This window comes from Pseudopipra pipra, chromosome 5 (assembly GCF_036250125.1).
Source record: "Pseudopipra pipra isolate bDixPip1 chromosome 5, bDixPip1.hap1, whole genome shotgun sequence".
In the NCBI taxonomy this organism is placed as follows: domain Eukaryota; kingdom Metazoa; phylum Chordata; class Aves; order Passeriformes; family Pipridae; genus Pseudopipra; species Pseudopipra pipra.
The window spans coordinates 45,643,279-45,659,962 of record NC_087553.1 but is presented as its reverse complement, the minus strand read 5'-3'; positions in this window follow the sequence as shown (position 1 = coordinate 45,659,962).

Sequence of the window (16,684 nt, the reverse complement as noted above, 5' to 3'; positions counted from 1 at the left end):
GCTCAAATCAGTCCAGCAGTTTAATTACCTAGGTAGCCTCATCTACTCGGATGGTAAGATTGACAGAGAGATAGACAACAGGTTAGCAAAGGCATATAGTGCTTTTGGAAAACTCCATAAAAGAGTATGGCGTAATAAACACTTGAAGAAAAGTACAAAGATCAGTGTTTACAAAGCCATTGTGCTGTCTACTCTTTCATATGGTTCCAAATCATGGGTCATCTACCACCACCTGCGACTCCTAGAACGCTTCCATCAACGCTGCCTCCGTACAATCCTAAACATCCACTGGTCAGATAATGTGACCAATACATCTGTTCTAGAACAAGCAGCAGTCACGAGTATTGAGGCCATGTTGCTGAGAACACAACTGCGTTGGGCAGGACACGTCTCAAGGATGAAAGACTACTGCCTCCCTAAGATCATGCTTTATGGTGAACTTGCCACTGGTTGCTGCTGGTCCCTGAAGCAACATCTCAGCCTCGGCCATATTGACCACCATAACTGGTCTACTCTGGCCTCGAATCAGGAGGCCTGGAGACACACCATCTATAACGCTGCTGCTTCCTTTGAGAACGCATGCAGGATCACTCTCAAGGAGAAAAGACAATGCAGAAAGAACCGTGCCTTGCAGAATATACCACCTAAGGAGTCTTTCTGCTGTGCCTTTTGCAATCGGACATGTCTATCTCGTATTGGCCTCATTAGCCACCAGTGTGCTTGTAACAAATGTGGATAGAGCCCTTCCCAAATCTTTGTTCGTGAAGCCCAGCCATGATGACACACCATAAAGCCACCTGACCTCCAGCACTGGGTCAAGAGTGGCCTGAGCTCCCACTGCTCAAAGCTACTGTTGTCTGGAGCAGGCTGGCCTTGTCCAGATGCCGAGCCTTGCATGAACCTGATGCCTATCACATGGCCCTTCCCATCTGTGCTCCACCATGCCTCCTGCACAACTCCATCTGCCATCAGCCATGGGATCTGGGGCTGTTGGAGGGAGATGTCTGGCTGGGTCAGCTGGCAGTCTGTATGTGTTGGCAGCTGGGCTGTTCCTGCATGACCGGCCACTGTCACTGCAGGTAGCTTTGGCTTTTCTCATAAAATTCAGGGCAAGCAGTAGCATCCTCAAGCCACTATTGGAGACTGCCTTTCTGCAAGGGCTCTGGGCATACTCCAAGTAACTTAAAACTGATGTAGGTTTGATGCTGTTTGCCCTATCCTGAACGCTGGTCTCTCTTCCTTCGACTTACACCACACCATCCTTCTTGGTTCTCAGCTTCCCTCCCAGAGTGCCTGTCCACCCACCAGCCCAGCTGTAGCTCCAGGGTTTGGGCACGGAGGGGAGGATCTAGCCATGAAACCCCCACGGTACACAAGGACAGCATATACGTTGTAATGAAATAAAAATGTATTGTTACTGACATGAGTAAAATAGAGGTTAAATGACCATAGGGTCCAAATAAAGGGCATTTAAAATAAAATTATCACTGGTCAAGCATGAAGCAAAGAAAACCAACCCACACTGGATAGCACAGTTCTAAGGTCTTCTCTAGTCCTGAGAGCAGGATGGGAAGGTCTGCAAGCATTGTAGTGCATAAAGAAGGGTGTGAGGACAGGAGTGATACTATGTGAGACACTCTCAGATGAGCCTGGAAGTTAATCATGGTAGGGTCTCATCCACCCTCGCTGGCTGGAGCTGGAGTGGACTGTCCCTTCAACCAGTCTGGTCACTCCAGAAAGAGCCCAGGAGCACATCTGTGTGCACAGTGTGGATACTCAGGAGACCAGGGCACAGGGGAGAAATTTAGGGGGACCCTGTAGGTGAACTCATGAACCCACAGCATTTAAAGGCAGTGAAACAAATGAAAATTTACAGAAATCAGTAGAAATCTTTAGGTGTTTTGAACCACATTGTAAATTGATTCAACCATTTGATATTGTAATCTTTTTCATTCTTATGTTCACTCGAAAACTCTTCTAGGAAAAAAAGTGATTTTGATACATACTGTAAAGGGGGGAAAAAAGTGATTTATTTTCCCCTACAGTATGTATACATTTCCACTACTATCTACATTCACACTATAGTAGCTTTTCAACAATGCTGACTTACTCTGAAGTTAATGTCTGCACATTTACTCTTTCTTTAATCAAAGGTAACTGAAGCTTTATTACTTTTATATTATTTTATTTAATATGAAGTTGTTAGTCAAGTTTTATCCTGTGAGATGCAGGCTTACATAGAGACTGAAAAGCACTGAAAACCATACTGTGTAAGTACAACTTACTTCACTTAGTTTTTATTGGGATCCTGAATTATTTTTATATGAATAATTTTGCAGCATTTTCTATGAAATACTAACTTAATGGTAAACGGTATTATTTGCATGCAAATATATACCAAGCAGTCATAACTACTAACTTAAGAAGCTTATTATTGATTAAAACTATTTTTGTGTATTATAAGTGAAGACAGACACTTTGATGTCACTACAAATCCCCTGGAAATGAAAGTGAATAGGCATATGCCAGCTACAAGGTATGATACCCAGCACTGTGCAAGCAAGCACCATGGATGTACTGAGGCTCTGTACATGGATGTACAGAAACAGACTGATCTGCACATTCTGCTAACCCTGGGGAAGGAATCCTGCTCTGACCTTCGCTCGCCTTTGTGCTCCATCTGCGCAGAGCACCTGTTGTATTGGATGAAGGAATTTCAAGGGGAGGCAAATGTAGGTCACCACATACCCTTAGAGAAGTGTGCATCAGAAAAAAATACCGCTAACCTGAGATGTACAAGCGATCCCATATAAATAGTTCAGAAAATTTAGAAATACTGGAGTGTGAAGACAAAGACATGAGCACTCTGTGAAAAAAGCATGCTTTTTAAATGTTTTTAAAGTCAGAAGCAGACTGCAGCTGTTACTCTGGCTAGAGAGAAAGTATTCCCTACAGTAAAGAGACATAGAGCCCAATTCATCTCTCATATCAAGGCTGTTAGTTATGCCAGAGATAGTTTGGCTCACATAGCACTCTCCTAGCTACAAGCCTCTTCCAGAGTCCACTCTGGGTAGTATCCTAAAATTAGTCCACAAGAGAATATAAATTTAACATTCCAAAACACAAACAGCAGTCATAAAATTGGGCATCAAATTGTTAATAGCAAGTGAAATGGTTCCTAATTGTGCTGACTCTGTTAAGCACTGAGGCAAAATCATCAGGTCATTGGATTTCAGACCTTGCAGAGTCACAAAATGGACAATATTTGAATAATAGTAATTTGAATAAAATTACTTTTAATATGAGCAAACTTTCATTCCCTTTTTATCTTCCTAAGACTAAGTCCCTCTTCTTTTAAATATTTTCATTTATAAAACTGGGGAAATATTAAGCTTCTCTACTCGATGATGCATTTCCTACTAAAGAATGAGAAATCCTTAGTTCTACTGTAATTTTAACATTAGTCTCCCACACATACATAAAGATAAGCTCTCTCATCATACTTTGAGACAAAAATTAGCTCTTTTATTTGATACTTAATAAAATTGTAAGACTGTTCCCTAGGCACAGAATTACTTAGAGGCCTGAAAGGGACTTAAGTGGCTGTCAGAAAAAGTACTTTACTCACATGCACATTTCCTCCTGAAAACTGCTGCTATAAAACATGGAACTGCAGATAAGTGCATACAGTGAGTTACCTGGAAATTGGCCATTCTTTCAAACTGGCCACATCAAATCAGAGCTCACAGGGAGAAACTACACATGACACTGTCATATTTGCACTCCTGTGAAAATGTTCAGGCAAAGATAGTAGTTACGGTAAAATCCGAATGGCTGCCTCTTTCTGTTTGTAGAAGACATGGACAATCTACATCCTAATTTATACATAATGAGATGTTATTATTACAGATACTATGCCGTGCTCCATGGCTTGGCATCTTGTTGGCAATTAACCCTATAAAAAACAAGTACAAATTGAGTAAAAAAAAGGTAAAAGATATAAAGTAAATTCAGTGCTTGGATTTAGTGTGGAACCAAACTAAATTATAAGCAAGAAAAGCATAATTCTTAAAAGCCAAGTAATCAGATTCTGAATTTTTTAATTCATAAATGCAGCAATTTTAACTAACTAAAATTAGCAGAATATTCCAGGGAAAATGCCTAGATTAAAATACAGGCTACAGAAACAGTTACAATCTTGTCACTAGTATGTCAAAATATCAGCTGAAGTCCATCTCTGTTCTGTACAGCAGGTGGGAGAAGGAAATCATCTGATACAATGACCCCAAGTTAGCAGGTGGTGGCATCAGTCAGGCTTTACATAAAAAGCAAATTGGCTTCATCAGAAAGTTTAACACTAATGTAGAAAAACACCATTCCTCCTTAATGTGTTTTAGTGAGTCGTTTCACAAATAATTGAACTAGTTATGGTGGCTCAAAAATATTTAAGTCAGAATTCATAAGGTTGTCACTATGCATATCAGTGTTGATTACTTACCTTCCTTAGGCTTTTCATCTAGTACTTAATCTATAATTTGGTCTGCAAAATAAGTGTAAAAACTGCCTAATGTCCATCACCCTGTGTTTGTTATCTCATTGGACTCAGTGAATCTGTGTATGCACATTGTCTGTGTGCAAATTTCTCTGCTCTCAGATTGCCATAAAGGACCATGCTGGCAACTCTCCTCTTCCTACAAGGTAAGTGCATTGCATTGCAACAAGATAATTTTACTTTAAAATATCCAATCATATTTCTTCAATGAAGTAATGTCATATGCTCTGTTATCTTGTTTTTCTAAATAATATTTTTGTATTATTTATTTTCATTACATTTTAATATTTATATTAATATTATTTATTATTTCGTATTATATTTATATTCATTTATAATTTTTTATCCTTTCTTGCAGTTCATTTACTAGGATATATATTCAGTACATATTCCTACAAATAAACAGATTTTTAAAATGCAATAGACATACCTCTACGAGTTCTTTATGTATAATGCATTTTCCAAAATATGTAACTTTGTTTTCAATAATGAAGTTTCTTTTAACTTCTGTTTCTAAAGTGTTTTGCTGATAAATGTACTTGTTTTTGGTTTTGTTTTTGGTTTTTTTTAACAAACACACACACATTGCTCTCACAGCTGACTCAAGGCTGCACATTATGTTTAGTATTAGATTTATTTTTTTTTTTACTCATAAATTGTGGCTATCAGATACAGTCCTTCTGATCTTGAACATTTTGCATCCAACTTTCTCATAAGTATGCTATGGAGGACTATCTTCTCTAGCTGCTAAAAGATAATTTTTGATAATATATGGAAACTTTTCCTACAGATTTTAGCAGTCTGCTTGGACACAGAAAGATTGAATTAGTGAATGCACTAACAATATTCTCTTGTCTTCACTCAGTAATGCATTGTATAATACTTCAGGAGTAGTAAAAGACTCTCAGAACTATGGCAAGCACATTATCTATCTAGAAGCAGAAACTAACCCATGTTGCTTGCATAATACTACTATTATTACTGTATCTTATTCCTTTTTGGAAAATAATTATCTCCTTCCATATTTAGAGGATGCCGAGGACTAAACTGTTCTGGGAATTGCACCATACCTGCCTAGTGAGCTCAGCCACCTTTGTCTGATACCATTGTCATTTACAGACAGATACCTAATACCTTGCAGAGGCACACTTAAAATAATTATCTGTAACTTTATTACAGTGTCTTAGAGGTGAAAACTACTAGCTGCCAAGACTGACTGTGACAGACCATTAGACAATCAGAAATCTACCTTACTTGGGTCATTCCTTCTAGTAAGTGATAAAATAGCTATAACTTGATCTCTGTAACCACAGGAAAATGCCTACACGGCAGCAAATACATTCTTGCTTGAACCACTGAATCTGGATATATTAGGAAGATCTCTTATGGTAGAGCAATTAACAATAAGAACTGTTTATCACACACATAGGAGACAGTCCTATCAGTATAGTATTGTGGATCATGTTGCTTCAACTTACTCCCTGTAGTTCTCCATTTTCTGTTATAAAATCTTCCACTTTCTGAAAATGCCTCTGCCTATACATCATCCAGTTACATTCACCACAAATATCCATTTATTGTATCTTAATGTTTTTTTGATTTGTGTAGTGTCTCAAAATAAAAAATAAAACACAAAACTTTATGAAATAAAATTAAATTATGTGAAATTTCTTTTTAAGCTAGAGCATGTGCTAGGTAACATTATTGTATTAAGTACTCTGGACCTCGTAGTTGTTATATAAGCTGATGTCATAAGAATGGAGGTAGGAGCAGAAAGCTTCAAATTTCTGAAACAGAAAGGTTCTGAAGTTAGAGAATTAGATAGTGGTATCCTCTTACAAGAGGTTTAAAAGTAAAAGTAGACCAAATGTCATGTGTCCTGCATGGGTTCTTGCCAAGAAAATAGCCTGGCAGAAGATTAGAGGGATCAGCAGTTACCCCAGTGACCTTACAAAAGGCTAGTAAGGTGGATTCACATCAGGGTGGAGGTGAAAAGCAGGAACAGAGTCACTGACTATCCATGTCAGAGACAAGAGGGCAGGAGATGGGGCAGGATCACAGAATATTCTTCTTGCCCTTATTACGAGGTAGAGCAGGCTGAATGCAGCAAACATTTCTTTGCAAATTCTCAGGTATTAGAAATCAATACATGCATTTTCTTCTCATCTGGAACTTACTTGCTTCTGGTAAATATGCAGAAAGGTAAGCTTCTCGTGATGAAATCCATCATGCAAAGTGAAGGAACAATAAGCACGCATCAAAGAAAATACTCAGAGTTATTTTTGCCCTGAAAAAATCCTGCTGGGCAATTTGAGAGCTCTATCTTTAGATATCAAAATAAGAGTAGTGAAATGCAACTGTTTCTACTGTGAACAATTGATTCCAACAGTCATGCCAAACTGAAGACTGTTTTCCTCTCAAACATCCTCCTGTATGCACAAAAATGGAGGGGCAAAGCATTCATGCTGGGGGACCTCCAGTTTAGTGCCAGAATGATTGCAGTATGGCATATTCTTCTCAAATGGAAAGGCATGATAGACATTAAGGGCCAACTAAAAGCAGCAACAGTGAGCAACAGCCATGAGATCCCTCCAGAAGGGGATATGTTGTTTAATCAGGTCCATTTTAGGTGGCTCATTGAGTCATGACTCACAGCATGACTAAAGAACATGTCTTACAATTCCCTCAGATACTCTGCAGGCCTTGTACAGTAATGACAGCAGACTTGTCCCGGCACCCTATAGAAGAAATGTTGATGAGATGATCTTCAAGTAGTGTGAATAAGTAGATTTTCCTACATCATTGCTAGGTTTTTTTAAATTTTAGACTTTCAATCGCTGAAGAGATCTACACTACATAAAATAGAAATGCTGTGGAAACATTGCATTATTTCTGAATGTTGATATTAAACAGCTGCTTTATTAATATCTGTTTTTACCTAGCCTTTTTAGTGCAGGGAGGGAGATTATCTTGATTGCCATAGCTTTGGTAGTGGGTTGGCTGTATCAAAATCTGACCTGCAGGTCAAGATTGCTCCTTTTGGGATATGCCAAAAAGCACTTTAATAAGAGGAGATGAAAGAAATTAAACATTTTATTGAAAACTGCCATACACTAAGCAATCCAAATGCAAGACTGATTAAATGTGAAACAGCAAGTGACAGTGGGCAGTGGGGATGGACTTCAAGGAGTCCCCACCTCATTTCTAGTGCCCTGCTGGATAGAGACTCAGGCCCTTTGTCCCTCTTCTCAATAGCCCAGGAGGTCCTCACTTTTTCGTCTCCAAGGAAGGGTTCCTCACCACCAAACCAGACAGATGTATCCCATTTCACTCTCTGCTTGTGCCTCACAGAGCAAGCAGGAGCTATAAATAGGTATTACTGTAAACCTCATCCCTTGCTCTGGGCTTTGAATAATGGGACAGATTCACACAAGAAGCCAAACTTTATGGGCTCAGTGCTGCTCCTGGCACAGGAGCGGCAGTTCTACAGTTAACACCAAGGAATATGGGATTGAATTAAGTGGGAAAGAATCTTAAAAGTGCTCAAATGTTTTTCAGAGTAATAATGTATTTTTGCTTGAACAGAAATAGCATTAAGTTTATCGGTTAACATAAGTAGCTATAGTTTCACTGAAGCAGTAGATTTTGATAATTGTTTAAAAATTAACTATATTCTTGCTAACCACCCTAAGCTTACTTCTACTATAAGTTTTTTAGATAGAAGTGTTTCAGGCTCTTAAGATGTTAAGTTGGTTATCAAGATGTAAATGTAATTCTCAAAATTGTACATCAAGAACTCTTTAAAGTTGTACTACTAGTTTAAATATTAAATAGAAAAGAATAGCTTTATTACTTCAAGATTTGTTTTAAGGAACAGAAATTGATATGAATTTCTAAAAATTGGTATTTTAATATATTTTTAAAATAATAATTTTTTTAAAAATTTAAACTTCTTTGAAATAGATATATGGCTTCCTTGAATGCCATTAAACTGACTACAAAGTTAAAAATATTACTGATGAATGTGATTAATTTTAGTTTTATGTAGTTATCTGTGTTGACTGAAGTGTAAATTACTTTGTACACATGAAAATATATAAACAATACACAATACATTTCAACTGCGATGATGTGTATAATGTTCTCAGAGACAAAGTTTAGGGTTTTTTTAATGAAAAATATGTCCAGAGGAGGAGCATCTGTGATAAAGTGCATGTTGTGGTAATGAAGAATGTATTTTTGGGAACAAGATCCTACACAATTATGTTTTTCTGTTCTCTTGATCTTGAATATCATTGAAGTGTAAGCTAAGTATTTGAGCACTGTGACTCAAAAGTTCACCAAGTTCACCAGAGTGCATGAGAGATTTACCACAGATTTCCAAGTTCCCAGATATTCCCAGTTCAGTTGACCACATCTTCTGAGATGCTGCTTACCTTGAAACTCACCAATTTCAGTGGGATTTGGGGATGCAACATTTTTCCATGAAAGCCATAGCATCTTTCAGTTCTGAGTAGGAACATTTGTGATGCTGCTCATACATGTCAAAGTCATACAAGAGCTTAAGCTTTTCAGATCTAATTAAACTTTTTTGGGAGGGAGAGCCACCACAATAGCTATTTGTTAAGATGGCATACAGATGTTGCACAGGGCTTGTACAAACCTGTACCTATGAACAATGAAAAGCTTTTAAGATCACAGAGGAGTTTTTGAAGTTAAAAATTACCCATGATTACTACACAATAACCTGTCACTTCTTTTACACTTCTGTAAAATAAAACACAGTCAAGAAAAAAGTGTCCTGAAGAAATGCCAGAATATAACTTTACACTTGCTTAAAATGTGCTTCTAAAGCTGCTAGAGTTTGGTTATTGAAGCATATTATTTAAAAAGAGCTATGTGTTGTCATTTTGATTGATAAAAAAAAGCTTGTGTAAGATACAAAATTACTTGCAGCACTGTAATAAAGATTAAATTATACAACCTATTTTTTTAATTGACTGCCAAATATACTAAAGCTAGTTTTCATGAACAACTAGTAGTGTTAAAATACATTAAGATAAATGTACAACAGCATTCATTACAACTATTCTGCTTTTTTAAATGGGACTAAGTATTTAATTAGTGGAATATGCTTTATTCTAATCCTATTTGTTTATTTATTTTCCTGTTCTGGAACAAAGTCAAAGACAGCTGAAAGCTTTTTACAGTTGTGAAGCAAAATTAAATTTTGCTGTCTGAAAAACCAGAAGAAAGTTCCCTTGTGTCTTGGGAAAGGGTAAAAGAAGAAAAGGAAAGGAGGAAGAACCTCAGAGCAGAGCCAGAGGAAGAGCTACAGAGGGCCAGGATTCCTGCATCAGGCACTGCCAACAGCAAACAGGGACCCCTTCCATGAGGGGATTGCTCCTCTAGCTCCTCAGACCCACTGTCTCCTATGCTCCAATGCCTGGTTTCAGACTCCCTAACACAGTCAGAGCGTATTAGGTTGCTTTTATAATACCTGGCAGTGCATAGCCTTAGGCACCATTGTTGGTACCTTCAGCTGAGCCTGTAGGAGCTCAGCACTAGATGCTGATGTTTGTGAAAGGCTGTCAAAAACTGCTGTTGGCTTATAAGGCCTCTGAATCATAAGAGAGAGGTGGTAGAAACAGGGATCAGGCAGCATTCCCCATCTGTGTGCCCATGCAAGAGGACTGGATGCTAGAGAGAGGCTGCTGATCTCTGTGACAGAGGATAACACTATTTAGCTTGATTGAATCCAGTTTTCTGGATAAATACTTGCTTGATGCAAGGAGAAGATCCAAATGGCCTCACCTCACATGAGCCTGTCTGGAATTTGCACAGCTAAGTGGATCAGAAACCAGGACTAGTGTGGAGAGAATTCCTTACAGCCATTCCAATTCAAAATGATAACTTCTAATAGACCTGGGTTTTTTTCTGTTAAAAAAGAAAAAAATAAAAAAAACCCTAATTTTTTTGCACTGTTAACAAACCAGAATGAGTCACCTGGTATCCTTTTAGGAAAAGTGAGAGTGGTGTACATGCAATTTGATCAGCATAGAAGCTGCAAAAGTATAAAGCAAATTCTATTTTGTGAAAGTCCATAGAGGATCTAACTTGTATATTGTGGAAGTCTAGTGGAGTCTAAATTTTCAGAGGTTTGTAATTTGCCAAAACCTGAGAGAATGCAAAGGCCAATCCACTATGATATATCCCCTTTCTTTTCTCCAAGAAACTTTCTTTTATGTGAGCAGTACTGTTTCATCAAGTACAAAACGACTTAATGTAATCAAATTATCAGAGATGGCTACAATGTTTCATTTGTTTTTTTTTTTTTAAATATAATCAGCCCAAAATCTGGTAAAGTTATGAACAATGACAACAGAAGTTGTTGCCTTGTGCGATCTCAATCCTAAACAATCATAGAAGACCTACCTACCATAGCTACAAACACTACTAGGAAACAAGTGAATAAGTATTTGATACTTTGAAACTTTAGACTGACAGATACTTTACGGAAAAAGAAGAAAAAAACATGGTTGTCAAGTATTCTTTCCTTAAACTTGTGCTAGCTGGTTCTTTTTCACTTCTTATCAGAGGACATAAAAGTCAGACCTATCTCTTTTTTTATCTTCACAAACTAAAGGACTGATATGAACTGTCAAGAGCAAGACACTGAAAAGCTGTATGCATCAGCTCAGTACTCAGTTTGACTGCTAGGACTGACCTTCCTCTGCTAAGGCCTCACCGGAGTAGATGTAGGATGTATGAAAAAAAAGACCATGCTAGAGAACAAACAAATATTTTTATAGCTTGAGATGTGGAACAACTTGCGAATACAAGCCAAAAAAAAACCCCAAAGAACTCTTTTTTTCTTTTTTTTCTTTTCTTTTTTTACCATTTGAAAATATCCATTTTGGGTAGAGTTGTCAGTGCCTGCAAAGGCATCATTTAAGGAGGCCAAATCACAGACCTGCTCTAACTGTGCTTCCTTTCCACTTCTAGAAAGTTGAAGCAAAAACAGCATAGTGCCAAGACATCCATAGGTTGAGAGACACTCACCCTCTTAGGAAAATCTTAAGGGAAGCAGCCAGAGGATGAAGATTTTGAACTTCTGGCTCTCGCAATGTCTGTCATTTGAAAGCCACTGTATAAAAGATTTAACATGTCTTATTTGTACCTTACTTACTTCACTATTACCTCTAAGTTTTTAATATACTCCCATAGCAGGTGTCCATGCATTTTTAGTTATTCAAATGTATGTGTGAATTATATTTTCTGCCCCCTTAGGTAAGAAGAATATGCTTCTTCCTTATGAAAAACATTACTGAATTTGGATCCTAAACTATTTTTAACAAAGCAGCAGTTCATGGTGGAAGTTACTGCATATGCATACTAGAAGCCAAGTGCCAAATACTCCTGCTCAGTCTCTCTAACAGCTGAAAGAATTTTTTTTCTTAAAAAAAGTATCCTGATAACAGCTGAATGGCTTTCCTTCAAACTATTATGTTAAGGTAGATAAAGTTTGTAGTCCAAGATAGTCAAGAAAAGTCACTGCAAACAAAGACTTAAAAGTATAAAGCAGTATCTAAACTATAACTGTAGTATCTCCTGAGAATAAATAAATTATCCAGTTACAACAGTAATAATACTGCATATTTATACATCAAGTTCCATCCAGAGATTCCAAAATGCTTCAGTGAAATTAATCAGCCTGATGAACAGTTGTCATTATCCTCCTTTCTGAGATCAAAACACTCTGACACATCATGATTTAAATGACTCGCTTAACTTCACTCAAGAAACCCGTAGCAGGGCCATGAAACATGTCCAGATATGAGGACTTCACATTTTAAACTGTCAGTTTAAAGTCTTACACTTTAAATGCAACATGCTTTTGTATTTGATCTTTATCCAGAACTTCAAACTTAATTTAAACTCTCAGTTTGAAGCTTTACCATTTGTATCCTATGTGGCCCATAAGAAAACACTGTTCACATAGTCGGAGACTTTGTTTGAACATAAGATGAACATACCTTTCCCACAAATGTCTTTAGCTAAATCATCAACACCTTGTTATTATATCACTTACCACAATGTGCACGGATCTCAGAAATGGTGTTAAAGTGAAGAGAGAGTGAAGGATGTGGCTTTACATTCTTCAGAGAGCTATATTAGTTTGTACTTCCAGCCTGAGCAAGACCACTTTCACACCCCTCTTTGAATGTACCAGAGGTTATGTGAGGCATGTGCTATGGAGAGGAATGTGCTTCAGAGAGATCCAAAACTCTGATTTTAATGATTGTAATTCTGTGCTCCAGTATGACGGGTACAAAGTTAGTTGCATCTTCCATTTTTCTTCCAAATGTGGAAGATAAAAACTGTAGCAAGACAGCTTTTTTAGTCCTGAAGTGTTTCTGTTGAAAAATACCCACGACTAGTCTAATTGTTATGCTTGCTAGACACACAGAGGGATCATAGTGGGATTTTTTTTTTCTTTCCTGATTAACAGTGCGCTTCTGTTTGCCTAGAAATAGGCATATGTAAAAGAAGTGTTCTTCAGTTATCAGACCCTGGGATGTTGTTCTTTATTTAGTGACTTTCAGAACAAATATGGGTTTCCACTCCTAGAAGATCACTGAATTATGTTATCATAGAATCATAGAATGCCTTGGGTTGAAAGGCACCTTAAAGATCATCTTTAAGGTCCCCCTGCCGTGGGCAGAAAGACTTTTCACTAGTCCAGGTTCCTCAGAGCCCCATGTAACCTGGCCTTGACCACTTCCAGGGACGTGGCATTATAACTTCTCTGGGCAACTTGTTCCACTGCCTCACCACTCTCACAGTAAAGAATTTTCTCCTCATATCTAATCTAAACCTACTCTCTTTCAGTGTGAAGCCATTCCCCCTGTCCTGTCACTACATGCTCCTGTAAATAGTTTCTCTCCCTCTTTCTTGTAGGCTCCCTTCAGGTACTGGAAGGCTGCAATTACGTGACCCTGAAGCCTCTCTTTCCTGAGTAACTGTTACTTTACCCAAGTAGCTGCTTCCATAAGGAAAGGCTCTTAAGAGGCTCTGAAAAGCTGAGGTCTGAAATGCAGTAGGCTAAAATATTGGGAAAATAGAAAAATACTTGGAGTTTTGGTAGAACTTCTACCTTTTGATGACAGCAATAGTAAAAACAAACTCATCTCTATAAATATGAGATATCTTGTCACACTTTTCCTATACCATTATTTTAAGCGACTAACAAGACAACACTGGCAGATGCTTATTTTTCCCCTTCTTGTCATGATGCATCAATATAAAAGACATTGTGGCAGCAGAAAAATAAAATGGAATAGCCACAGAATATTACACTGAATGGAAGTTAATGATCCCACTCTAACAGCACTTAGGAGACATCTTGTCTTGGCAATGTTTGCAGAAGGAACCAGTAACAGCAAATAAAGTCAGGAAGTTGCGATACTGAAAACATTTGCATGCATTTGAGTCACTCTCAATTTTTATGTAAAAAAGTAATTTTTACGTAAAAAAGTCAGCACGCACTGACAACTAATGAACAATTTTTCTAAGGTGACTACAGAGAACCTGCTTACTATATCCCATAAAAAATATCCCAAGTGGAAAAACAGTTTTATGTATGACTACCTACATATGTGAGAATCCCTGGTGGTCTAGTGGTTAGGATGCGGCGCTCTCACCGCCACGGCCCAGGTTCGATTCCCTGTCAGGGAACTCCTCTGGGCAGATGGAACTTGTCAGCCCTGTAAGGTCATCCATCTAAGAGAAGGTCATTCTCAACAAACCTACGTCCTGAGGACCTTGCTGCCACTGTCTGAGCTCGCTCGGCCCCGGCAGATGAACCTTATGATTAAAGGGTGGGCTCAGTTCAGCGCACACTGTGTCTCACCTAAAAAATCCACTGCGCAGGCTGGAAGGGTAATGACCTTTCCCAAATCTTCGTTCGCAAAGACTGGCCATGATTAAACATACATACATATATCACAGTTGAAACCAGTTCAGACCCAAAGAAGATGGGGACAATAGCCTTCTTCCATAGGACCTTCTTACCAAGATTCTGAAGAATGGCTGCTGGGGACTACACAGTAACATAAACAGATCTGCAAAAATGATTGTCAGAGAATTTCTTTAGTTTACATGTATTCCTCCCTGGTCTGATTTTGTTTTTTATTAAAAGGCAAGCTCTCTCAAAGTCAACTGACAGAAGAAATGAAGGATTGCCTAGCTGTAATTCTTAGTAGAAGACAGGCCTAGTTCTGCATACTAATTTTACCAAATTTGAGAGTTCTCTGAGATGTGCTCTTTGGATGAATTCCAGCTCTCCAGGAAGGTGACAAATACTCCTGGTTAGAAGTAGCTTCAATACCAACACTAAGCAAGATCCTAAACTGCCTTTGGGATCCCTACACTGTGCAGAACAGTGGAGGCATGGATGGCTGATGCCATCGGATGATTACTCACTGGCAGTAACTGACGCATCACCTCTTCCTTTGGGAAGGGAGATTTGCTGTTAGAGATGTATAACTCAGAAATATAACATGCCTGGCTGCTACAACTCTCTCTTTAAGCTCAGCAGGGTGCTCAGGAGGCCTTTGACACTGCCTCTTGAGGGTATCTCTAAAGAAGCAGCACATATCACACATTCTAGGCTCAAAACAACAGCCCTGCCACTCTCTGGGGGTCTCCTTAGTTGCGTTGATAACATTTGACAATCACTGGACTTCCTTCTTCCCCCTATATGCAAGGAAGGGGAAATCCCAACATCCTGCAACTGAAAGAAAATAGCAAACTAATTCCGATATGCTTATGGGAACCAAAAGGCTCCTTGTCTGCCTGACTCACAGTTCTTGTTATCACCCTTTATGTGATGGAACTATGGGCTCTCTGTGGGCCCTACTACTTTGAATGAAATTTGTCTACAAGCATAACGCTTTATTGTTATGCACAAAAAATTTCACTATGGCCGTACAGAACAGCAGCCCATAACACTGCGTTCCCTTTCTGGCTGGCAGTTGCTGGCAGAACAAAACTATTTGCAATCTTTTCCACAGCTGCAAAGTAGCCTTTGTGTATTCATTTCTCCAGGATGTAATGCTACTCAAAATGCAGAATTCATTTTTAACTAAAATGATTGTATCTTTTGGACCATTAATTTGACGGTTGAACTATCCCTTAAGTTACCTAAGCAATAAGTTGTAGCAGGCATATCTGCCATTTCAGGGGCTAATTTTCAGACTGTGTCAATTTATTCTGTATGTGTACTGCTGTAGAAAGCATGCATGACATTTAAGTGATTTCAAGTGGCATTAAATTATTTGGCCATAGCCTACGGAATTGTGTGCAAGCCAGAAAGGTTGTGATTTATTGAGAGAAAATTGAGGACAGAAATGTTTCTTGAAGACTGGAACATTTCAGCTTCAGACTAAGATTCCCTACCTTCCTATTATGCCAGAACTTCAGCATTTGGGAGTTCAAAGTGCTTGACGTAGTGTTCAGCATATTGTGGCATATAAATATCCCATGTGAAAAAATCCCTCTGACATCAGCCTCTTTACTGCCATCCAGAGGCATTATAGAACCAATATTGTTATTAATATTAATTACTTGTAAACAACATTTTAGAGACAGAAAAATTTTGAAGAATAAATTCAGCCAAGGATTTTCAGCCAATCAGAAAGCAAATAGAAATGATGGAATATGTTGGACGTATAGAATTTGCATTCCAACAGAAAAGGGCTAAAAGGGCAATGATACATTTGAAATAAGATTAAGGTTGGGCGACATTAAGATTTTACCAGTGTAAGTTGGGATTTATACCAGCTCACATAACTGAAGTAAAAAAGGGCTTCTGAAAGGTATTTCAATCCTGTGCTAATAAGAGCTTCAGGTCATACATACCACATGTATCTTTTTATACCTTTATGTTTAAGTTGTGACCAGTCTTTGTGAACGAAGATTTTGGGAAAGGTCTCTACCCTTCAAGCCTGCACAGTGGATTTTTTAGGTGAGACACAGTGTGCGCTGAACTGAGCCCACCCTTTAATCCTAAGGTTCATCTGCCGGGGCCGAGCGAGCTCAGACAGTGGCAGCAAGGTCCTCAGGACGTAG